Below are 23745 nucleotides of genomic sequence, written 5' to 3' on the forward strand. Positions count from 1 at the left end.
AAGTGGTCTTGAAGGTCTCTTCTGACTTGGAAGCTCGAGGAGGAAAAACCCCTAGTCAGTATGTACACAAGAAGCCCCCGTGTTCTAGCGGCTGGTGAGAGCCACCGAGGTTCCACTTGAATCACAGCTGTCCCTTTCCCAAAGGGAAATGTATGCCTCAAATTTCCCAATGGGGACCGGGGCTGCCTGCTCTGGTACCAAGGGGGACCCTCCAAGAGCCCCCTCCTCCATTCACTCCCACCCTTCCGCCTCTCTCCACACACTCCTATCCTGCCAATCCGCGCTCCCGCCCCAGGCACCCATTTATTCAGCAAAGAGCTGCTGACTACCTGCAGAAGTGGAGAGGCGCTCTGGGAATGAGACCATCAGGTTTCAAGGGCCAGCTGTGTGACCTTGGGCAAGTCACTGGGCTCATACCAGCAAGTAAGGAGAGGAAATTAGAAGGCCTTTCTAGGATTTGCTAAAATTGAGGCCCACCCCAGCCTTCCCTGCACCCTCTCCTACGCTGCGCTGGGGGCAGAGGCCAAGTCATTTCCTGTGCTCTAGGATTTTTTGTCTGGGGCGCTTGGTCCTGTCCTTGGGTAGGTCCTGGTCTTCCGTCTATCAGGGTTCCCTTGGGGAGCCAGGGCACCTCGGAGTCTTTGGCCAGTACCCCGACGCTCCCGCAGACGACGCCGTCGAAAGGAAGGAAGGAAGGGAGGGAGGAAGGGAGGGAGGGAGGGAGGGAGGAAGAAAGGAAGCAAGCAAGCAAGCAGGGTCAAAGCCACAGCCGCCTCTTCCGCTCCGGGGGAGTCTGCGGGCCGCCGGGGGGGAGGGTGTGTGTGGGGGGTCCCACTTCCCGAGGCTCCTGGCCCTTCGAAGAACGCGGGCTCGCAACGAGGGCCGCCTCAGAACGCGCCCGGGTCCGCCTCTGTCCCCTCCCTGGCCGGAAGTGACGAGTTCCACCTACCTTGGGGCCAAAGGGAGGACCCAAGGGCTAGGGTGCTTTCGGGGGAGGGGAAAAGGACGGGGGAGCCCCACACGCGTAGAAACTTTTTGTGCCTTTTCCGCGGGCCCATATGGTGTACGGAGTATTAATTACCGTAGCTTTTTAATTAACAATCGCTTAATCTGAGCCGTAACATTTGCCACGACACCCTACGCCTCGTTGCGAACCCGCGCCGCCCGCCCTGCCAACTCATCAATTAATTTTTATTGACGTTTTCTTCCCCAAACAGGCACAATACCAGGGTTTTCCAATTAACACCTCCGCGATCTCTAATTAGTGCAATTAACAGACTGATGGATGCCCGGAGTTTACCCGCGAGGGAGGGAGGAAGGGAAGGAGGGAAGGGGCGGGGCAGTCCCCAGCGCGCTCTCTCTCCCGGCGCGCGTCCCGCAGGGCGCACACGTGCATGCGCTCGGCCTGAGATGGGGCGCACCCCCAGCTCTTAGGGGAGCACGGCGGGTGGGGGCGTGACCACAGGTAACCTGTACCCAGAGCAATAGTGGTGATTTGAGTTGAAATAGCAGGCACAGCCCTTTTGGAAACCTAGAACCTAGTTGGAGAGACAGCTGAAAGCCTGAGACTAGAAGTTGGGAGACTGGCTTCTAGCCCCAGCTCTATCACCAACTTGCTGTGTGACTTGGGCCAAGTTAGTTCTCCCCTTTTCTTCTCTGTATGATGGGGAAAACTAGACTAGATGTAACTACCAATTTATAATGCACACCCCTATCAACTTCCAAGAAAGACTGGGAAGCAGACTGCAATAAAAGACAGATAAAGCTACTTAAAATATAGTATCATGGGGTAGTAGGAAGGGAGAATAAATAGGCCAAGATCTTAAGCCAGAGGATCTCACACTTGAGTGCATCAGAATCACCTTGGAGGGCTTGTTAAAATACAGATTCCTGGGCCCCAGGCCTGGAGCTTCTGATTTTAGGTCTCTGGAATGAGCCTGAGAATTCATTTCTAAAAAGTTCCCAGGTGATGCTGATGCTGTCTGTCCAATACAACAGGGCTTCAACGATGAGCACTGGCTTTCGGTTATGAGCTTCCTGGTGGCCAAAACGAGATGATCTACCTCCAAGACCATTAATTCATTCAACATGGATTTAGTGCCCCATTAAGCTAAGCACTGAAGACCTATCTGCAGGAAACTGAAATTCGGTCCTGGACCCCTACAGGCTTACAAAACACAAACAAGCCAGTACAGGTGTCCTGGCTGCTTTGAGGGCAACTGGTAATAATGGAGGTCCTATTCCCCCTCCCTTTTTTTCCTGGGTAAATCTGGCATTTGCCTTTTCGAAAGTTTAGCCACTAGTGGAGTTATGGTCATGAACAAAGTCATTCTTCTCTCTCCTCTGACGCTGGCCAGGAGAATATTTCACCGGCAATGACCCTTCATCCATTCATTGGTTCAACGAATATTTAAGCACTTACCCATGTGCCAGGCTGTGTGTGTGCAGACCTGAAGAGAACAGGGCACAGGCCCTGCTCTCCTGGAGCTAATGTTCCCAGGAGGTGAGGCAGATGATAAATAAGGACACAAACAGATAAGCTCAAATAAAATAAATTCTATCAAATATGAGTGCAGGGAATAAACAGGGGGATCTAATTTACACGGGGACAGGGAAGGCTTCCTTTTAAAATGGCATCTATACTTAGAAAAGAATGAGCAGGTATGGGTCAGGTAAAGTGTACACTGAATGCAGGGGACCAGCATATGCAAACGCCCTTATTTTACAAGAGAAGTCACTGGTTTCAGACTTTCTTCGGAGCAAAACGTCTTTGAAATGGACACATTTCTAGATTATATAAAAAGACACCTAAGTGGGTACCACACAGAACAGAGCATGAGGATGCTCTTTATTTCCTTCTTTCTCTTTCTTTTCCTTTCTTTCTAGCTGTCCTGCTATCAGCTCTTACTTGTGTCAAGGGACGTAAAGCAGAGGGCTTTTCAGAGCAATGAGCACTGGCATTTCAAGTGACTTGGGATACTTCCCAATCTGTCATCCCAAGACCCAGGGATCCCCTTCCCCATTCAGCTCAGGCCCCAAAGGCCCACTGGCTTCAGGCCACCAGGTGAGGAAGGGCTCAGGCAGGAGCCACTTTGGGCCTCAGCCTTTCTTATCAGCCCCTCATTTGGCATCCTACCTGCTGACCCTGCTCTGATCTCTTATTACCTCTGTAATTAGAACATGAGCAGTGAGGTCACCATTCTGAGCCTTGGTTTCCCTGTTTACCATACGAAGCTAATACCAATAACCCTTCCTTTCAGGGTTGCTGTGGTATCAAATAAAATACACTGCCAGAGAAGGTGTTCAGAGAAGGGTATTAACTACAGTTATGGGGACCCAGCAAGTCCAGATCCCATCCCCTCATCCTAGCCTTATGGTTTGGCATTTGAGGAAAGTGAGACAGAATCCAAGGGTTAGAATGTCTCTGTAGCTCCAAAATGGGTCCCCACACCAGAGCAGGGTGATGTGAGTCACATGACCACTTGGTTCTCTGATCAGCCCGGCAGTGTCTCTCCTCAAGCAGATGGGGCTGTCAGAGTTCCAGAACAAGCTCGAACCCTCTCCAGGCCCATGCCCTCCCTGTACTCGGGGACTCTCCCTTGTGTGGGTCAGAGGCTGGCACCCTCGGTTTTCTCCCTAAGACTCCCACTTCAGCCTGAGAGTCTCCCTAAATGACACACTAGGAGCTATCTGGTCCAACTTTAGGGACCATTCAAGGCCTCTTCTTGGCACAAAACTTCCAAGCCCAAGGAGCTAGTGCACGTGGCAGGGTGAGGACACATCTCTAAAAGGCTGCAGCGACCTCTGATGTGGAAGGGGACCCACCATCCTGGGCTGTCTGTTCCAGGTTCGCCCCCAAGTTTGTTTGTTTGTTTATTTATGGCTGCGTTGGGTCTTCGTTGCGGTGCGCGGGCTTCTCACTGCAGTGGCTTCTCTTGCTGCGGAGCAAGGGCTCTAGATGCGTGGGCTTCAGTAGTTGTGGCTTGTGGGCTCTAGAGCACAGGTTCAGTAGTTGTGGCACACAGGCTTAGTTGCTCTGCGGCATGTGGGATCTTCCTGGACCAGGGATCGAACCCGTGTCCCCTGCGTTGGCAGGCGGATTCTTAGCCACTGTGCCACCAGGGAAGTCCTCTCCCCCAAATTTCAATAACTTTATTTTCTAATCATAAAAGTAAGACGTCCTGGTAGAAAAGTATGAAGAAAAAGTAAGGAGACTTATAAGTACCTTATAAGATCCTTTTGGGATCCACCCCTTCCAGTCTCATCCATTTTCGCCCTCTTTGGGCATATAAACATGTAAAACGTGAGCTTGGGCTCATAATCTGTACATGGTTTGAATTTTTCTGTTTTCCCACTCACCACTTATGGTCATAACCATTTCCACATGACATCAAATATTTTAATTAACAGTTTTCAGTGGTCACAGAGTCGTTTGAATGGGCTGTGTGTTCCAGAATTTATTTAGCAAATCCCCTAAAGCTGGATATCCAGGCTGCTGCCTATGTTTTCATTATGACACTAATAAACACCCTCATGTGAACAGAATATTCTCCATTTCTAGTTGCTTAGGATACAGGTTTAGGTGGAATTGCATGTTTTTAAGGCTCTTGATACATCTGTTCCTTGATGTCCATAAAATGTGTGCTGACTTTGCCCTACCTTCAGCAATGCACCCCTGTCCCAGAGGACTCACAAGCCTTTTTTTTTTTAAGCTATCTTCCTGCATTCTCCTCAGCTCCTTCTTCAGAGGATTCTCAGATTCTGCTTATGGTACTGAGAACCCAACACTACCGACCCTGTCAAATCTGGGCACATAGCTGGGTGATGGGCCTCTGCCTGCAACTGACACTGGGCACAGTGGGTACTGGCATTTGGACACACAGAGGGGGATAAAACACAGCCCTTGCTTTGGAGGGGGTGGGTTATAGTTTGGTGGAGAAAGGAAGACATACAGACAAACACAAGCATTTAAAAATACCCATACTGGGACTTCCCTGGCGGTTCAGTGGTTAAGACTCCGTGAGTTTCCACTGCAGGGGGCGTGGGCTCAATCCCCTGACAGGGAGCTAAGATCCCACATGCCATGCAGTGGGGCCAAAAATTTAAAAAAAACATACCTAGGTTCCACCCCAGATCAATTTAATTGGATTATCTGGGATCCAGGCATGGATAATTTAAAAAGTTCTTCCAAGTATTCTAAACTTCAAGTACAGCCAGGGTTGAGAACCTCTGCCCTACAAAACACACACAACTTTACAAATGTTAAGTAGATACTGGGGGGTGGCGTGGTTGCTAGCTATGGGTGCCTAGAGGGAGTGGGGGTGCTCCGGGAAGGCTTCCTGTAGGAGGTGACTTCTGAGCTGAGTTTTATGGAAGTGAAGCCTGGGCACACAATTTGTGAATATATTTTAATAACAACCATTCCACTCAGAGTCCTTGAAAGTTCTTTCCCATACCCTGTCACACACAACCTGCACTCTGACAGATGAAGGAACCCATACTTCAAAGATGTTTAGTGATGTGTCAAGGTCACTTGGCTGCTAGGAGGTTGAGCCAAACTGAAACCCTATAGCTCTTCTGACTCCCAAACCAGTGCTCTTCCCCAGAATTCCACCTCAGACGTGGCTAGGCCCAGAGGGCGGTCACTCTGGAATTTCCCTGGAATCTGAACCTTTCCCCACCACCATCACCACACCCCAGCGCACTTTCACTGGCTCTGGCCCCAAAATGCTCCCAGCAGGCCCTTGCAAGGTGGCCTCCCTCTACACGCCTTCCAAGTACCATGACCAAAAGGAAGAACTAACAAAAAGAAAAAAAAAAAAAAAAGAAAAAAAGAGAACCAAAGATCCCACTCCATCTCATTAAGAAAGTAAACATAAGAGCCATCTAAGTGTCTAATTAAGCTTCTAATTAGTCCCTGCTTGTTACTAATGCAAATTAGATTACTCCGCTTAACTACAGCATGTCCACAACACCCTTGTTAATTGCGGCCTTTTGAAATTAAATTACTCCCTAATTAGCATATCAAAGCCATTGATTCGGAGCTGGGAAAGATGAGGGCAAAAGGAGCCGAATGCCAAGTTTGGTTAATCAGAGACGGCTAATTAAATAGTGCCGTCTTTCGTGGGGGGCCCGCTGGTTAAGAGGTGGGGTACTCATCCCGGGCCCAAGTGGCCATCTGGAGCCTGGTTCTGGTAGTGCCCTTGGCACCAGGGGGCTCCAGCTGGGCTGGGACAGACCAGTAGTCTGGCCTTCTCTGGGGCCCTGGCTGTTCTGCCCAGCCCGCCTCTGACATGCCCTGGCCCCTTCCTTTGTCTCTCCTGATGATATCTAGGGGTGGCATTCACAGGGATCTTGGGTACCAACTCAGGGGCATCCAAAAAACACACCCATATTCGAATTGCAAGATTCAGCATCCTTCCACATCCCTCTCCCTGTTCCAAGATGAATTCTGGAAAGGTGATTGCTCCCAGTGCTTCTCTAATCCCCACCTGTGGTGCCATTCTCGGAAGAAAGTCTCCCCATCCCCAACAAAAAGTACATACATTTCGGGGGGGGGCAGGTAAGAGCGTGATGACTTTCACAAAGGGGCTCACCTGGGCAGGGATGGGCTGATTTCAGCTTGGAACAGACCCCTCAAAACACAAGACCCTGTAATTCCCTCCGTGGTAGAAGGAAGGGGAAAAGAAATCACCCACCACCATCAGTTCTTAAGCAGCTATGCAAGAATTAGATTTGGGTCAGGGTGTCCTAAAGGTCTTCTCTGAGCTCTCGTACAGACCCTGCAAAGTCCTTCAGACACATGCCCACCCCCCCAGCTCTTCCTAGAATACTGAGGATGGGCAAAATCTCCATGAAAAAGTTGCCAACTGAGGGCTTCCCTGGTGGCGCAGTGGCTGAGGGTCCGCCTGCCGATGCAGGGGACACGGGTTCGTGCCCCGGTCTGGGAGGATCCCGCGTGCCGCGGAGCGACTGGGCCCGTGAGCCATGGCCGCTGAGCCTGTGCGTCCGGAGCCTGTGCTCCGCCGCGGGAGAGGCCACAGCCCGCACCGCTAAAAAAAAAAAAAAAAAAAGTTGCTAACTGAAACGCCCTCAGGGGCTAGGCGGGTCCCCAAGCGGGCCAAGTGGGAAGTGGAGGGTACTCAATCCCTGTCTATCTTTACCCCACAGAAATGCAGGCTCCGTGTTTGATAGGGTTTGGGTTTTTCAAAAGCAGCCAAGTGGGGATATTTATGTGAAATTTACCACCGTAATAAACTTCGTGTGAGCCAACAAAACACATAAGGGGTGAAGTCAGTCCATTTGTGACCTCAGCCCTTATGGTCAGCATTCTAGACAGGGAGGTTCCAGTCAGCTGTGTGACCCTGGACAAGTTACATCACCTCTCTGGGCCTGGGGACCTCACCTGTCAAACAAGAACAAGGAGGTATGTGAAATGGCAAAGCACAGTTCCTCAGTCAGGGTCTGGTGACCACCTAGTTCTACTCTGTACCTGCCATAATCCCTTCCCAGACTTCGGATATCTTCTAGAACCTTCTTCCTCCATCTTCCATGCAGAAGGCAGAGTCTGGGCTTCCAGGTGTCCTTGGCAATGCTGAGGGCTTGTTCCTTACAAATGCCTGACGTGGCAGCTGGGCAGCTAGGAGGTACACACCTATGCTCTCTGCCCTACTTTTAACGGATTAGCCCTGGTGGGTGCAACAGATCTTAAATGCCTCTTCTAAAAAAGACAGAACTTTCACAAGAACAAAATCTTGATGACTGACAGGTCCCTAGCCTGGTCCTTCAGTGTCCCCCTCCCCCAACTAGGGTGTGTATATGTGTGTGTCTGTGTATGTGGCTCTGTCCACAGCTCTCCTTCTCCCAGTTCTCCTCTCCAAGTTTCTCACCAGCAGCCCCCGCAGCACAGAGTCAGGGTCATGGCCAAATTCCCAAAGGGTTTGGTTCTGCTGATTTACCGAGGGATCAACCAGTGCCCAGGGGAAAGGAAACCCCCGCCCCCACCCCCCAGTGCCCAGCTCAAAAGGGTGAATCTCAGGCAATGCCCAGTCCATGGGTATCCATCCAAACCAAATTGGTCTAAAGGGCCCATAGCAGTGGTTTTATTTTAGAAAACAAGTGAAATTTAAAGCAAAGCAGAAAAAGATAAATGGGGAAGGGGTGAGGCTGTCCTGGTGCGAGGGGGAGGGCGGAATGGTGGTACAAGCGGGCCAAGCTGCAGCCCGCCTCGCTGAGCTCTCTCTCCCAACGAGATTCAATTAATTGATAACAAGAGGCATCAAATTAATTTCTGGAGGATGTGAGATTCTGATGAAGGGAAATCTCGTAGATGGGGATCGGGTGGGAGGCGGCGGGCAGCGCCCCCTCTAATCAGGCTCCGCTGCCTAATTGGGGAGAAGGAGACTTGCCTGGGCCGCTTGGTCGTCTGCCCCACTCTCCACAGCGCCCCTTTCGGGCAGGACACGCGGAGGCAGTGAGCTCCGGATGCGTGGAACAAAGCGGGCCAGTCTCCTCTCACCCAACGCCCAACTCCCTCCTCCCCGCCACCAGCCCACAGCTGCAGGGAAGGGCGGGGGCAGGGAGAGTTGAGTGTGGGTGCTCCCTCACCAACTGCACAGTTATGAAAACCAGAGCCCAGAGAGAAGACTGTCATGCCTAAGGTCACAGAGGGAATGAGGAAGCTGGTAGCAGTGCGCTTACTGGTGCCCCTCAAGGGTGAGTCCCAGACCCATGCGACCCAGATGGGCGAAGTCATCCCCAAGCTCAAGGAGGTCAGCACACAGCGTGGGAGACCCTCCCTGTAGCTAAAAGATAGAGGCCACCCGCTCCCTCTTCCAGAGTTCCCTGGACCCCCAAACCCCAGCATCTTAGGACCGAAGACATCCGGCGTGTGCGCTTCCCCGCACCTCGCAAAGATGTGCTCGCGGAGGCTCAGGGTAACACTGGCCGGGCTAGTAACCCAGAGTGAGTGCCCGCAGCTGGGGGGCAAGGACCGGGAGCCCTGGCTCTCCTGAGAACCCCGGAGGCTTCCTAAAGGAAGGATTCTCCCAAGTGGACCAACTGTGCACCCTCAGCATCCGACCTTCACAAGTGCCTCTGTGCCTCCGGCTCCAACCCAGAGGTGTGGACGCCTCCAGAGAGCACTGCGCCCAACCACTTACAGTAGCCGCCGCTCCCTCGGTCTCCTGCAAATCCTGAGCTCCCATCTCTCCCCCAAATTCTCCTCAGCTGCGCCCGCCCTTTTCTTTCAGGGTGTGATACACATCTGCCCAAAGAACCCCCTGAAGGAGTGAAAGGAGGAAGTATATGCTACCCTCTTTTGGACCAAGTTCTTTCGGCCTGGGTCTCCTGGAAGCCTGAGCTCCAGAGCTGGGAAAATGAATCCCAGGGAGCCCGCCCTCCAGCACGCCCGGTTGAAGAAACAAGAACAGAAGCCCCTTCACCAGCCCACGAGCCAGTTTCCCTTCACACAGCTCAGCCCTCCTGGAGGCTCTCAGGGCCAGCACCTGCATCCTGTGCCGGCTGTGGAGTGTGAGGACCGGAGCCTGCCTCCAGTCACCAGAACCTGTGGGAAAGATCCTCCCTGAGGCACTTGCTCCATTTCTGATTTTCCAAGTTGTAAGCGAGCCCCCTCTTATTAAACCTCTTCACCTAGACTCCTGCGGGCCACTGCACACAGCGATGGCTCCACCATGTTTGTGGAATGGAGAGCAGGAGTCCCGGTCTCCATGCCCGGATCCACCCTGCCCTCCTGTCACCACCATTTGTCCCTCCCTCGTTGCCAGGGGGAATTCTGGGTAATTTCCACCCGCTGACCCTGCCTACCTTGAACACATGCAGAGGGTCACTGGTCTACACACCTCACTTTGTTACTGTCTGAGGAAAAACCATCTCCCCTCCCCTCCCTCCCATTTGCACCGTAGCCCAGGTCAGGTGCCATGAGAAAACTCCAAGTAGGAGAGAGGACGTTCCCCATGCCCTGCACCACCAACGACTCCACGCACCCTCAGGTCCCCCCAGCTTGGGAGGCTTCAGCTGGGCAGAGGATGGGGCCTGGGGAGGTGGGCAGAGCTGCTGGGATTTGGGGAACAGGCTGCATGGCTATGACCAGGGCTGGGGAGAAGAAAGGCACCGGGCTGCACTGGAGCAAGGGACAGCCAGGTAAAGATCCTGGGAGGAGTCATCCTGGGACAAGGCACAAAGGAAGGAAGGGCATCAGCCCGGCCCAGGCTTGAGTGGCTCACTCCTTTGAGGGACCAGATGCTCTGGGCACCTTTTGTGCTAGGAGCTCTTCATTTCCAGCTCAGGCAGGCATGCCCCGAGTCCAGGCTCTGCACAGGGCCCACGAAACGCCGTCTCACAAGACCACTGCGTCTGCAAGCCTCAGGGTTTGGAGTAGAGGGTTCCTGCTGTAACCCCAGCAGGGCAGAACTGGCCGTGGGTGAAGGTGTGCATTTCCATGGAGAATCCAGGGAGGCAATGTTGAAAGAGGCGGAAACTTCACACTCAAGGGAAGTTTCTTTTTGCTTCTTTAAGATGATCCATCCAGGAGTAGGTCCCAGATTGATCTGAGACTGCCTGCCAAGCTTGTCTTCCATAACGCTGCATAAGCCAGGGTTCCAAACCATAAAAAGTCTCCCTTTTTGGAGAAAGGTGGTGCTGGCCATGTTTCCTCCTCTGTGTTCTAGGGAACTATCCCTCCCATTTTTGCTTCCATGAGCACCTTAGGATGTTGTGGGGAGGGGGGATGACTGGACCTTCCAGGGTCATGTGCAGGTGGGAAATGTCAAGTTCTGAGCCCAGACCTTCCCTTAAAGGGAAGACAGGAGGAGGAAACCCAGCCCTCTCGTTGGAGGGCTGAGGGGGACGCAGGCCTGAGCTTTTGAAGAAGGGATGGGGAGTGGCAGGCCCTCCCATCCCCTCCTTTCTCCCTTCCCCACAGCAGAGGCTCAAGCCCTACCGGTTACACTGGGAGTCCTAGGAGCACCACATGTTAGTCCCAGCCCTACCACTAACTAACTGTGTGACCTCAGACAAGTTGCTTCTTCTCTCTGGGCTTCATTTTCCAAACCCCTAAAATGGAGATTAATTTCCAGTATTCAGTCCAGCATGTGGCCTGGCGGTGCTGGGAATCTAATAATAAAAGCCACCCCTTGGTCAGTACTACCCTGCGCCACGCACTATGCTAGGTACTTTACGTCTGCTCTTCCGTCCTGCTCCCAACCAGGCTGTAAACGGTTATCATTGACCTACCTTACACATAAGAAAACTGAGGTTCCAATAGCTTAACTAAGTTCTCCAGAGACCCACCACCACTGGCAAGTTCCAAAGGCTTTTCCCCTGTGACCCATGTTCTGCCCTGGGGAGGCCTGAGTTCCTTGCCCTGGGTTCCAGGGTTCTGGAACCAAGTCATAGGAAGTCAGTTCAGCCATCGGAGCCTCAGAATCCTGTCAGAAACAGTGCCTGCCCTGCCTTGGTCTGGGAAGCTGGGAGATTTTGAAAGGAAACTGTGCGGAGCTCCTTGGATGGAAGAAATTATTACTTTGCACAGTTTGGGTTATTAGAAAAGTAAAGACATTGTGCCTGCTTGGGATGGGCACGGAGGGGTCTGTATTTCAGCTGGAGAGACAGGAAAGCCACCAAGGCAGTGGGGCAGCAAAGGATTAGGATGTAGGGAAGGAGGGTGCAGCTACTCCAGGTGTGGAAGATCAGGGAAGCTTTCTTGGGGAGATGGCCCTTCCCCCCTTGCACCTCATACCTTTCCTCTGAAACAGACACGCTGCTCCCACCCTCCTCTCTCTAATGTGATATCTTATCTGCCTCTCCTACCCTGACAATGTGCAGACCCCAGCCTTCACTGCTTGGGCACACCAGTGCCCAGCCTGGGACCTGCCCAGACAGAATAGGGGCTCAGCAAACCTTTGGGGAATTAATGGATTAAAGGATCCCCCCTCCTTTCCTGCCCCTAAGGAAGAGGTGTGTTTGGAGTAGGGGCCCGGCAGGATGTTCACATTCCTGGCAAGAAGGGATCTACCTGCCAGCAGCCAGAAAGGAAGTTTCTGGCTAAAGGCACAGGGAAGGAGGTTGGGGTAGGGATGTCTAGGTGTGAGAAGTGTACCTACACAGAAAGGGACAGGGACAGGTCCTTTTTCAAGTTAGGCCCAACCTGCCCTCCCCCCACCCCCCAGCACTGGTGTCAGGCCTTTCTCCCCGCAGGGCTCACGGGTTCACCAACTCCATAACTCCTGCAAAACCTGCCCAGGACTGGGAGAAGGACAGAAAACCCCACCCAGGGGCCCAGCACTTAGTGCCAGGAGAGAAGGTTCCCATGGTTCCCCCCAGTTTAGTGTCAAGACTGCGATGGGGCTAAGGTAGTGGGGGGGGGGGATCCAGGAGAGATTCACATCTTACAGCGGTCCTGAGGTGGCGGGGAACACTCTCTAGAGCCACCTCTTCCCCTGCCACGTTGCCCCACTGATGAGAGGGGGGAGTGACGCCAAATGGGGAGCCCCACGAGACACAGCCCTGCTTCTGAGAGCCTCAGATCTAAGGGTGCCAGAGCGAGCAAGCTGGCCAGGTGCCCGCAGCACAGTCTCAGGGCCCTCCCTCCCTCCTGCCAGGTGACAAAGAGCCCCAGAACCCAGGCAAGACAAAGTTAAAACAAAAATGAAAACAAAATAAGCCTGTGGATCTCCCATCCCCTGCAGCGGTTTTCTGCCAGGTTGGGCAGGGGTTGTCTGGGGCAAGGCTGTCTGAGGTGGGGGGCTCTCCTTAGGGCAGCTGGGGCCTGGCCCGCTTGTTGGGCCTTCGGCCCCTGCACCCACCCGCTAGCTCACCAGGAGGGTCATCGGCTTGAAATGCCCAGCGCCAGCAGCGCTCCGTCCCAGAAGTGAGCTATTGGGTTCAAATTCTTGGTGTCGAGGTCTCCATTACCCACTGTGCTCCACAATGGGACCGGTCAGACCCTCCCATGGCTACTGGCGGTACAGATGATCCCACAGCTCCTTCCTTCTGGGTGGGAGAAGGGGGCACCCAGGTGAGCCTCCAGCTCCGACCCTAGCTGCCTCTCAAACTGCGCTCCCAAGGCCCTCAATCCCAGACCCAGCACAGTTCGCCCTGGGACAATCCAGGCGTCCGCTTTAACACGGGATGAACATGCTGAAGTTCAAGTGAAAACCCGCATTGGCCAAAATGCTCCTGGGCTTTCTCAGCCACCACGGGGATGACAGCTTCAGACTTGGGTTTTCTCCTCCGGGTACCCCACCTCCAACCCCTGCTCCAGGCTCCGAGGTCAATCAGCAGGGAGACCCGGCGCTGGGGTGCGAGACACGCGGTGATCTCCAGACGCCTTAAACCCCAGGCACGGAGTGAGCGAGGAAATCAGTCAGGCGGGGGATGGCAAGAGAGGCCCGCGGTGCAAAGGGACGAGCCGGGTGTTCTAAGGGCTCAGGGTCTCTGCGCTCCCGTATCCTCTTCCCCTAACCTAGACAGTCCGGGTGAGACGCCGATGTGTTCACGAGGTCGCCCCAGTTGGAAAGAAGGAATCCGCAGCCGTCAGGGCCTCTGACTCAGAATCCGCCTCCCGCGAAATCGCAGAGTCCTTTGCCGGGGACGCCGGGACCCCAGGTCGCTCAGGGCGCCCCGCATTCTAGCGCCTCGAGCTGTAGCTGGGCTCAGCTCAAGTTAGTTAGTTTGGCGTTGATGGGGAGCGCAAGACTCGAGAGCTGCCGAGATGACCGCCTCTCAAAGAGAGGTGTCTGCCAGGAGGCTGTCCAGGGGAGAGGCCACAGTCCTGGATCTGAGGGGGGTCTTGCTTGGTTATCCCGGGGCACTCGTCCCTGGCGGCCTCCCAACCCTGCTGCCGCCTTCTCTCCCCACTACATGGTGAGGCGGGGCTCTCCCCAAATGGGGTGAATGAAGATATCGGCCGGGTCAACCCCCCACCCGCCAGCACCGGCGCACAAAATCACAAGGGGCCGTTTCCAGACGCTCTCAAGTCCCCAAGAAGTTTTCCGCTCTATCTCCCAGCCGACCCAGGTATGGCGGAAAGGCGCTGACTGGCCCCGGAACCTCCGAGGTGCGACCCCAGGCAAACCAAGTCCCCTCCTCACCTAAGGCGACGCGTTGGATAGGACCGCGGTGCCCCCCCCATCTATCTGCCTCCGGCGCGTCTTGGGGAGTCCTGGACAGACTGGGGTTGGGGGAGCCCACTTCACCACTTCCCTCCCCGGCTCAGGAAAGTCCGGGCTGGGAAGTACTCTTTGTCTGACTCGGGGCGGGGGGGTGGTCGCGCCCCCAGACACCCCATTCCTCGCGGCCAGGCCAGGAGGAGGCCGGTCCTAGCTTCTTGGGGGGAGGGCGGGCCTTAGTAGCCTTTCCAGCCCCCCCAACCCCTGCCGACCTCCTCTGCCCGCCCCCCCCGGCGCCGCGCCGTAGCCCCCACCTGTTCCCCAGGCAGCTCCGGCCCACGGGGGCCTGAGCCGGGGCGGGGTGGGTGTCGCGGCTGCGCCGGGTCAGGGCGCCGCAGCCGGCCCCGGCTGGAACAAAGTGCGCCGGCCTGGGCCCGGCTCCTCCCGGCGCGTCTCCCGCGGGCAGTTTGCAAACACAAAGTGAGCCAGTGAGCGGGCGAGAGAGTGCGCGAGCGAGGGAGTTGGTCTGGTCGCCGGCCCAGCCCCCACCCGCGTCCCCGAGCTCGGCCAGCCACCTACCTGTCCGGCCCGGCCGCTCCGTGCGGGCTCCGGCCCGTCAACCCGCGCGGGGCATGGGGCTCGCTCCGGTCGCCGCCCGGGCCCGCCGCCGCCCGCTGGGACTGCCCCTCCGCGCCGCTCGGCGCCGCGCAGCTCCCGGGCGTCCTCCCTCCGCGCCGCGCCGGCCGGCCGCCGCGCGCCCTACCCTCGCCGGGGCATCGCACTTTGGGGGCAGCTCGGCTTGCTCCGGCTGTGCTCCTCCTTCCCGATCCTCCCGCGACGCTTGTTCGCTCGCTCGGGCGCCGGGGCTCCGGGACCCCGGCGTCCCCGCCCCCGGCCCAGCCCTGGTTCCGGCCCGGGCTCCTCCCCGCTGCGCCGCCGCCGCCTGCGCCGCGCCCTCCTCGCGGGCTGGGGGCTACGTCCCGGCCGCCGGCCGCACAGTCCGGTCCGCAGGGGCGGCCGGCTCCGGACTCCGAGGGGCTGCGACTGAGCCCGGGCAGCGAGTGGCTGCGAGCGGGCGGCGCGCGGGCGGGGCGGGAGGGGGCGGGGAGGAGGGGGACGGAGGGAGCGCGCGGAGAGCGAAGGAGGAGGGAGCGAGCGAGCGAGCAGCGGAGGGAGGGAGACCAACTTCTAGCGCTACCATAATTCACCTAAAGCAGGTGCAGCAACTTTCACCCTGCCCGGCAGCCAAGTCGTGAGCGAGAGGAGACCACGTGGACCAAACTTTAGGGGAAGAAAAGATGGGGATCTGGGGAGAAGACGTAGGGCTGCGATCCTGTAAAAAGGGGGGGGGGGAGGTGGAGAGACCCCAGGGATTCACACTGGCCTTGCGAATCCCTTGGCGCGCTTTGCAAACTCCAGCTTTTCCCTGGAGTCTGGAGGTACGGCCAAGCCCTGCTCCCACACGGTTCATTGGTTCCCGGCGGGCTGCGCCCTATGCAGGGAGTGGCCGGGGGGCCCAGAGCCCGGAGCCGGTGTCCTTCCTCCTCTCCCTTCTGCGCCCCACTGCGTGGGGCTGGGGGTGGGCTCTTGAACCGGGGGGTGGGGGAGGTGGGAAGGCTCCTTCTGGGCTTTGTGAACGGTCACCCCGGGCGCGCGCCGCCTCCCTCTCCGGAAGGGGAATTTCCCATAAAGTGCTCTGCGAACCGGTGAAGAAAGGGCCCAAAGCTGGACCCACGCGGGCAGAGCGGAGTGCAAAGTAGAAGCAATTATCCGGACAAATTAGATTGTAAACAAAACTCAACGTCTTTTGCCTGAGGGCGGGGTAGGGTACGGGGAGGAATCGGAGGGATTGTGGCGGTAGCCAAGGTGTGTATTTGGGTCGGGAGGGGGAAGTCTGGATGAGGAAAGGCCCCAGATCCAAGGAGGGAGGGCTGTGCTGGTAGCAGGCGCCCCACTCAGAGACCCGTGGAAGCCTGAATAAATCCTTCCCCCGCCTTCCACCCCCAAAACATCTCCGGTCTGTTGCAGTGGGGAGGGGTGAGGGACACCTCAGGGGTTGTCAAGGAGTGCCCATGACCAAGGGAGGACCCAGCTGTGGGGGGAGGGCAGGAAGGCCGTGGCTCTAGAAGGCTCTCCTGCCCCAAATCACCCGAGGCAGGTGGAGACGGGCAGACACAGGATGATCCCGTGGAATGTGGGCTGGGGGTGCTTTAGGGATTGGAGCTTAGGGTATGCCAGGGCTGTGGCCTGGGGAGAGAGGATTTCTTGGAGGAGAAGCCTCTCCAATGGGGCTTGGAAGAAAAAGAGAGGAGGCTCCCCCTCGGGTTCTCCATCCCTTATTCCATCCCTTTTCTGTGGGTACAAATAGCCAGAAGGAGCTGTAATGTCAGTGCTATCTGTCCAGGTCTAGATCCTATGTATTGCCCTACACAGGGCAGGTGTGACGGGCATATTCAGCTTCTGCTGGAGTATTTCAAATAGCTAGTGTCAAATTGTTGGGAGGAGGACCCTAAGCACCATTTATGTGGATACCACAGGGTCCTTTCCAGTGTAGCCAGAGCAGAAGCAATAAGAATAAAATAACCACAGCTAACCTTTGAGTCGTACCACATGCCAGGCATAGGACTCATTTCATCTTCACAGTAACCCTATAAGTAGATAGTACTATTACCTCCATTTTCCAAAAAGGTTAAGTCACTGTCCAGGCTTACCCGGCTGGTAAGTGATGAAGCAGGATTTCAACCAGAGCTACTTCTGTGAGGCCTTTAAAGCAGTACTGCCTGCTTGTGGGTGACCTGAGGAGTATAGTTTGGGAGAAAGGAAGCCTTTGGTGGTGTGACTCTATTTATTTTCTATGGAGAGTCAGCGCTGGTGGGAGTCAGGGTGTGTGGACAGGCCTGGGCATGGCCTGGAGTTGGCAGGTTCTTGTGTAAGCCCGGCTGGATTATGACCACGCCATGCCCCTCAGGTCTCCTTTCCATCCATCCTACAGAGGCTTCAGGTCAGGTGAGAACTAGGGACTTTCAATACAAAGGAAGGAATGAGGTGACCTCCAGTGGGCTTCTCTGGCTGGCTGTCATGCCCACTGCATCCTTTACCATCACCTTCCTGCGGCAGCCCTCCATACCTCACACGTGGATTCACGTGCCCAAAGGGATTTCCCTAGGAAATGCTTTGGCTTTCATTTCAGCTTACCCTCATCTCCAGGCCAGTTCAGTTCCCAGCACCCTGTGAGTCACAGTGGGGGGCCCAAGGGAGGCAAAGGATCCTGTCTGGGCCTCACCTAAAGGGCATTTTAATGAGGAAGCAAAGCCTCAACGGGGAGAAGTCTCACAAACAGAATGTTGAGCATAAAACCAAAGAAAGATACAGAGCACACACCCCAAAATTAAAGCAGCCAGTCCAAAGCCCTTCCTTCTGATGCAGGACCTCTAGGAAAAGGTTCGAAAAAGTGGCCCTTGGCTCCTGAACCAGAGTGCCTGGGAACAGGCAGGAGGGTCCTCTTTCTGTCCTTGTTCCTTCAAAAGGTCTAGGCTGTGGTGTGGCAAGAACCGGGACCCATGGCCTGTCCTACTATGGAGGCCATGGTTGAGAGCACAGAGACTGGAGTGAGACAGCCTAGGGTTGAACTTCAGTGTCTGTCACTTACCAACTGTGTGATCCGGGCAAGTTACAGGATGGAGCCAGTCTCCTCATCCACGACATTGGGAGAATGCCTCCTGGGGTGTTGGGAGGGTGACATGAAAAAGCCTGGGCAAAGCATCTAGCTCTGTGACCTGTTCATCAGATACTTTCCATAAACACTCATTTTCCGTTTTGTGAGCTCCAGTTTCCTCACCTAAAAGTGAGAATACCGACTTCACAAAACTGCAAAGCATACATACATCTGCAGCTGATACTTAGTAAGCGCCTGCGGTGTGTCAGGTACTTGATTCACGTGCTATTTGGCTGCACCGCCCCTGGCATAGAGGCTTTTCTCATTTTACAGTGAGGTACTCAAGCTCAGAGAGGTGAGGCAACTTGCCCCAGGTCACACAGCTAGAAGATGGTACAGCAAGGACTAACTCACAGGTCTTCCTGCTCTGAAGAGTTGCCCTTTCCCAGGGTCAGCTGCCTCCCTGTTGTGGGGATGCAGTGGGTTAGTGGGTGAGCTTGTTCTTAGTACCAGGCCTGGCACGGGGTGTGTGTGTATGTCCAGAAACATTCGTCAGTCCTTTTATTCCCACAGTCCCAACACATCTAGACCCAGGTATTTTATGTTTCCAGTCATCCGATTGCTTGAATTTTACTTCTTTTCCCTCTTCAAAACCGTTTTTTAAGGGAATTCCCTGGTGGTCCAGTGGTTAAGACTCAGCGCTTTCACTGCCATGGGCCTGGTTCCATCCCTGGTCGGGAAACTAAGATTCCACAAGCCACGTGGCGTGGCCAAAAAAAAAAAAAAAGTCAAAAAAACCAAACCGTTTTTTAGTTAATTAAGGAATAAAACTTTTCCTGCATGATGTAGTGTCTCAACACCTAAGTATATACTAACAGAAATGCATAACGTGTTCACCAAAAGACAGACACTAGAATGGTCTTAGCGGCCATTCCACAAATAACCATCAACAGTGGAATAGGTGAATAAATGCTGGTATTCTCATGCATGGGCTAGTGCTTGGTAATGAGAATGAACAGGCCATTGCCACACAGCAACAGAGAGAAGTCGCACAAACAGAATGTTGAGCATAAAAGCCAGTCGTGAGAGAGAAATTCCACCTATCTGGAATTCAAAAATCGGTCGAATAAAATCGAGGTGTTAGAACTCCGGAGAGTGGCTACTCTAGGCAGGCGAGTAAGTAGGGGTTGTTGGGGGACTGGGAATGTTCTGTAGTTTTTGAATTGGGGATTTGGTTACGTGGGTGTGTTCACTTTGTGACAATTGAGCTGGCGTATCCTTATGATCTGTGCACCTTTCTTTATGCTTTCAAAAAAAAAAAGCCTACAAATTGTTGCTGATAAAGTCAAGAACCTTCCATATCCTTCCCTCCCTTTCTCCATCCTTCCTTTGCCAGAGGTAGCCAGTTTCCAGAAGCTGGGAGGTAGCCTTCCCAAGTAAGTTTTACACTCTTAAACATTTAGTGTGGCTCGGGGGTCTCGAAATTTTAAATAAAAACTATCCTTCTGCCCCTTGCTTTCACGATTTATTGGTGGTATCATTTACTAAATTTCATGTTGCTGACATTAATCAGGTTTGCTATGTGCATCTCTAGGTCATTCATTGAAAAGGCTTGCGTTCTGTCACATCAGTTCACTGCCATTTCTTGACCCAGCCTCCCAGTGATGGACGGTTGGGTTGTTTCCAATGTTTGGCTATTGTGGTCACACGGGAGTGGGCTTCCTTCTGAGCAGCGTCTCTCCACCCAGCCACCCAGGGCCTTCTGCTTCTCTCTCCTCCTTTGCCTCCTGACCAGTCAAGCTGACCCCCTTTCCTTTTGTGGTTCCTCCACTCTGGCATCTTCTCTCCTCCCCATCTCCCAGCTGCCCCTCCCCACCCTGCTTCCCAACCTTTCTGACTCAGAAAGACCGAGGATCTGTGCTGGGTGGAGGTGGGGGAGGGATGGAAGGGGGTAGCCTCTTTCTTTGCCACAAAGGCCCCTGTTCTCCAAGATAAATGACGATTTTAACAAAGAAATATTTCATTAAGGGTTGGTATCTTAATGAACTGTGCCAGGAACCTCTAAGGCACTCTCCAGACTCTCCCCCTTTTTAAGGGGGGCTCCTACTCTTGAGGGGAGGCTTATCAGTTTACCATATTGCCCTGAGTAGAGGACCATGCAGTGTGGAGAGCTGTCCCTGGGGGCTGTGGAGGAGGGGAGGGCACCCAGGCCTGGGGGTGGGGCCTGGTTACCCCTCTTGGTGGCAGGGGCTGGGCCCTGGGAGATGTTTACAGACCTCACTTTTAGGGCCTCAGAGACTCAGGCCTTGTCCACGGGGTGGTGGGCATGGGACTCCAGGCTGATTGGTGGAAAATCATTCATTAAGGATCGGGAAATGAACACTAACCTGACAAGCAGTGAACAATTTTCCATCCATTAGAACACAGTGTCTTTGGGTAAAATGAGACCCCCTCCGTGGAGGGATTTCCGAGCAAGGAGAGAGCAGGACACAGGCTGGGATAGGCCAAGAGAGCAGACTCGGCACCCTTTCCCTATCCCATGCATCACACCCAGCCATTCACCGAAGGGGCAGGGGGAGGCCGTGCCCAGGGACAAGGAAAGGCCAAGCAGGGGCACAGAGAGGAGAGCCCCTTCTCCCTTCATGCGATTCAGCCTTCAAGAGCTACCCGAAGTCATCCTTCCTCAGAAACACGCTTGGATTTAAATCCCAGTTCTGTCGTTTTCTAGCTTGAAACCCTGAAGCAGAAGGGCTTAATCTCAGTTTCTTCAATGGCAGAAGAGGGAGAAAGATGAGGGTCCAGCAGAGGTGGTGAGTGAGTGAGTGTAACACCTGTAGGGTTCTTCCCCTGGCGAGGCATCTCCTAGCTCAGAGCCATGATCATTATCTCTTGATGCTCCAGCCCACTTCCACCTCTTTCCGGCTCCTTCTTAGCTGGCTGGTGTTGATTTTACAATGTGTTGTTGGCTAACTTTTATTTCATAAGCGCCAAGTCACTTTTAATACATTGTATTGTTTGTTCACTGTTTAACCACGTATGCCTCATCTCTCTAACTAGATAATAAACTGAAGTCGGGGCCCATGATTTTAGTCATTTTGGGATTTCCTCTTGCAGCCCAGTGTGCTTTGCACAGTAAATGCATGTTGAATCGGTTTGATTGTAATTTGATGCTTAGTTAAAAAAAATAGCCTGACACCTCAGGGCAAGTTGGTGCCCTGCAGGTAACAGTGAGGGGGGCTGGGGGGGCGGAGTGCGGAGTTTTAGGAGCTATGCAGTAAAACTGTGTCTTCAGTGATTGGAGGGAAAGAGCTGGGGGTCAAGGTGGGGACTTGGATGGAAAATGGGACAAGGCAGCACCCTCACTCCCTCGGGGCTGCCACCTCCTGCCAGAGGGCTGTGCCCCCCATTCTTCTCATGACTGCTCCCTGCACGTTTTCTGCTTGTCCACGGGGGATACCTTCAGAGCTCTGCGCTCAACAAGGGAAGCGTTCCTTCCTCAGGGAACCTGGAAGGCCTGCGTTTTGGGGTCTCGGCCAGTGGCACTGGAGGGTGAGGTAGGATGTGAAGGAGGAAAGTCAAAGCCAAGGTGGCCTCACACTGGAAATAGCTACCACCTATTGATCACCTGCTGTATACCAGGCACTTCTCATATGTATCTCTGATCTCCACAGTAGTCCTAATGTTTGATTCTTTTGTTTGTTTATTTTTAAAGAGAAGGCAGTGCCCGAAATGGCAGAGGCAATCGATGTAGGGTGGATATAAGGGGAGAGAAGAGAGAGTCTTTATGTGTCTCTGATGGTGTGTGGTGTCTGGCAAGGCCTGTGGAGTGGGGCTCACACATTTCCTGGGCTCCTTTACACTGGTTTGAGTCCGTTCCGTGCTGGGCCTGGACTCCAGCGCCCACCTCCTTCCCAGTTCTCCTGCACCCTCTCTTCTTTCTGGCCTTCTCTCTTCCAGATCCCTCTGCCCTTGACCCCTGGCCCTCCAGCCCCAAAGACCTCTCTCATGGTTGCTGGGTAGCAGGAAGTCCCTGGAACCAGGCATCTGAAGGCTGGAGTGAGGCTGGATCTTGATTAGAGAAGAACCAACTGTTAAGCACTCTTCATTCATGACGTCATTTCATGACGTCATTTCACCTCCCACCAGCCCTCTGAGATGATATAGCAGATGCTGTGAGTGCCCTGTCTGTGTGCCCTCAACCTGACCACTTATACCCCTAAGGCTTCCAATCACCTACCTGCCTATCTTTGCCTGGGGGCTTCCTCTGGGCTTTGGACTCTGCTTTGTCACTATTGGGAGACCAGAAGTTACACCTGGTGGAATTAACACCATCCAGGAGAGCCCCGCACCCATGACTGATGAGCATTGGTGTGTAAATAATTGAGGTGTGTGCTCTCCATGCGCTCACAGGGTTTCCCCAGCAGGACTGAGCCACCCCAGGAGCCAGCTTGATAACCAACTCGATCGCTTTCCTTCCTTCCCTTATCTTATTTCCCCACTTCTCTCCTGGTGTTTCCTTTACCTCCTACATCAACCATGGGTACTGGAATCGTTGTCTCAGGGCCTGCTTCTGGAGGAACCCAGCCTAAGTCAGGTGGGTACCGTTCTCATCCTCATTTTACAGATGAAAAGACCAAAGCTCCGCGACGTTGAAACTCACACACAGTTCCACAATTATGTAAGCGGAGTGCCTGCATTCACACCCTGGCTTGTTAGACGGCAGAATGTCCACTTCATCGCTCTCCCGGACGCCTTCTTGAAGGCCCTTCCCCCTCTGCCCCCAGAGTCTTGTTCAAGGCCATTGCCCCTGGTTTCCTGCCTTGAGAGGTGAGAGATGCAGAGCAGGGTGGGTCGGGCGTACACTGGCCGGAAATGGGGGGTGTTTACAGGTCACCCAGCTCTCCCCGCCTCCCCGTGGGTCCCAGGCCAGTAGTCAGAGCCAGTTCTTGGATCTCAGACAGAAAGAGAAGCAATGACCACCCACAGGACTGGACATAGGATGAACAGAAAAAAGTGAATGCTACTCGGAGTGCTGGAGAAGGAGAGGACAGAGTCAGGGGTACCCGGAGGGATGGACTCGGGGCTGAGGAATCTGTCCAAGCCTTTGCGTTGTACGAGGGCCTGTGATCAGACTTCCCCGCGTGCAGCCAGGGCGAGAGCTAGGAGAGGATTTCTTGATAGTGGAGTTTGCTCAGACTTGGGCTCTGGAAAGTCCCCTTCTGGGAACCTCAGGCCCAGGGGAGAAATCGGCCAGCATCTTCTATGAGTGTGGAGGTGGGCACAGCGTGGGGATGACCTGAGCCCCTCAAAGACAAAGGTTACACGGAGAGAACATCTTGCCATTTTCTACTTGGTTGGTTTTCACGACATCTTTGACTTAGTTTATGTTCTCTCAGAAGCAGACTCTGACGCAAGGATTCAAGCATGAGTTGGGAGTGGGAAAGTGGGGGGCTGGGCGGGGGTGTGGGTGGGCGGGAGGCCCACATAGGGGGTGTTAGCATGTACTGTGAGTGAGAGGGGCGCAGGCCTGCTGGCGAACCCCGGAATATGTTTGAGGCATGCCTCAAGTTGTCCATATGATGGGGGCAAGGAAGCTGGGGTATTTATCCACCAACTCCCTCTTTGCCATTGGTGGAGGGCTGCTTCCAGGCACATTAACTCTCCAGCGCTTCCAGCTTGTCCTGAGTCTAGCCAAGGGCACCTCCATGGCCAGAGGAAAAAAAAAAAAAAAGAAAGAAAAAAAAAGAACCCTCAGGCAAAGGGTAGGTGTTGGCAGTAAGCAGCCTTCTCCGTTTGGAGGTAAGTGCCGAGAGGCATCGGCAGAACGCCAGCACCTGCCACACTCTGCCGTCCTCCTTGACTTCTCCTTTCCACGTGCCCTTGTGAGCTTGTGTCATCTCCCTCTTAAACGCTTCGGGTTCCCAAGCCTTCAGCCTTGACCCATGGCTCTCCTCAAGCTAC

General features: G+C 54.4%; 1 protein-coding gene across 2 annotated transcripts in view; it reads right to left on the minus strand.

Annotated features, from left to right (window-relative positions):
- The window catches only part of FOXP4 (forkhead box P4), a 51025-nt gene extending 35849 nt beyond the window's left edge, over positions 1–15176 (minus strand). For both annotated transcript variants that reach the window (XM_060021842.1, XM_060021841.1), the window contains exon 1: positions 14709–15176. The gene's annotated coding sequence lies outside the window, so the exon portion shown is untranslated. The remainder of the gene's footprint in view (positions 1–14708) is intronic.
- Between the last annotated feature and the right edge of the window lie 8569 nt (positions 15177–23745).

This window comes from Delphinus delphis, chromosome 10 (assembly GCF_949987515.2).
Source record: "Delphinus delphis chromosome 10, mDelDel1.2, whole genome shotgun sequence".
Classification (NCBI taxonomy): Eukaryota; Metazoa; Chordata; class Mammalia; order Artiodactyla; family Delphinidae; genus Delphinus; species Delphinus delphis.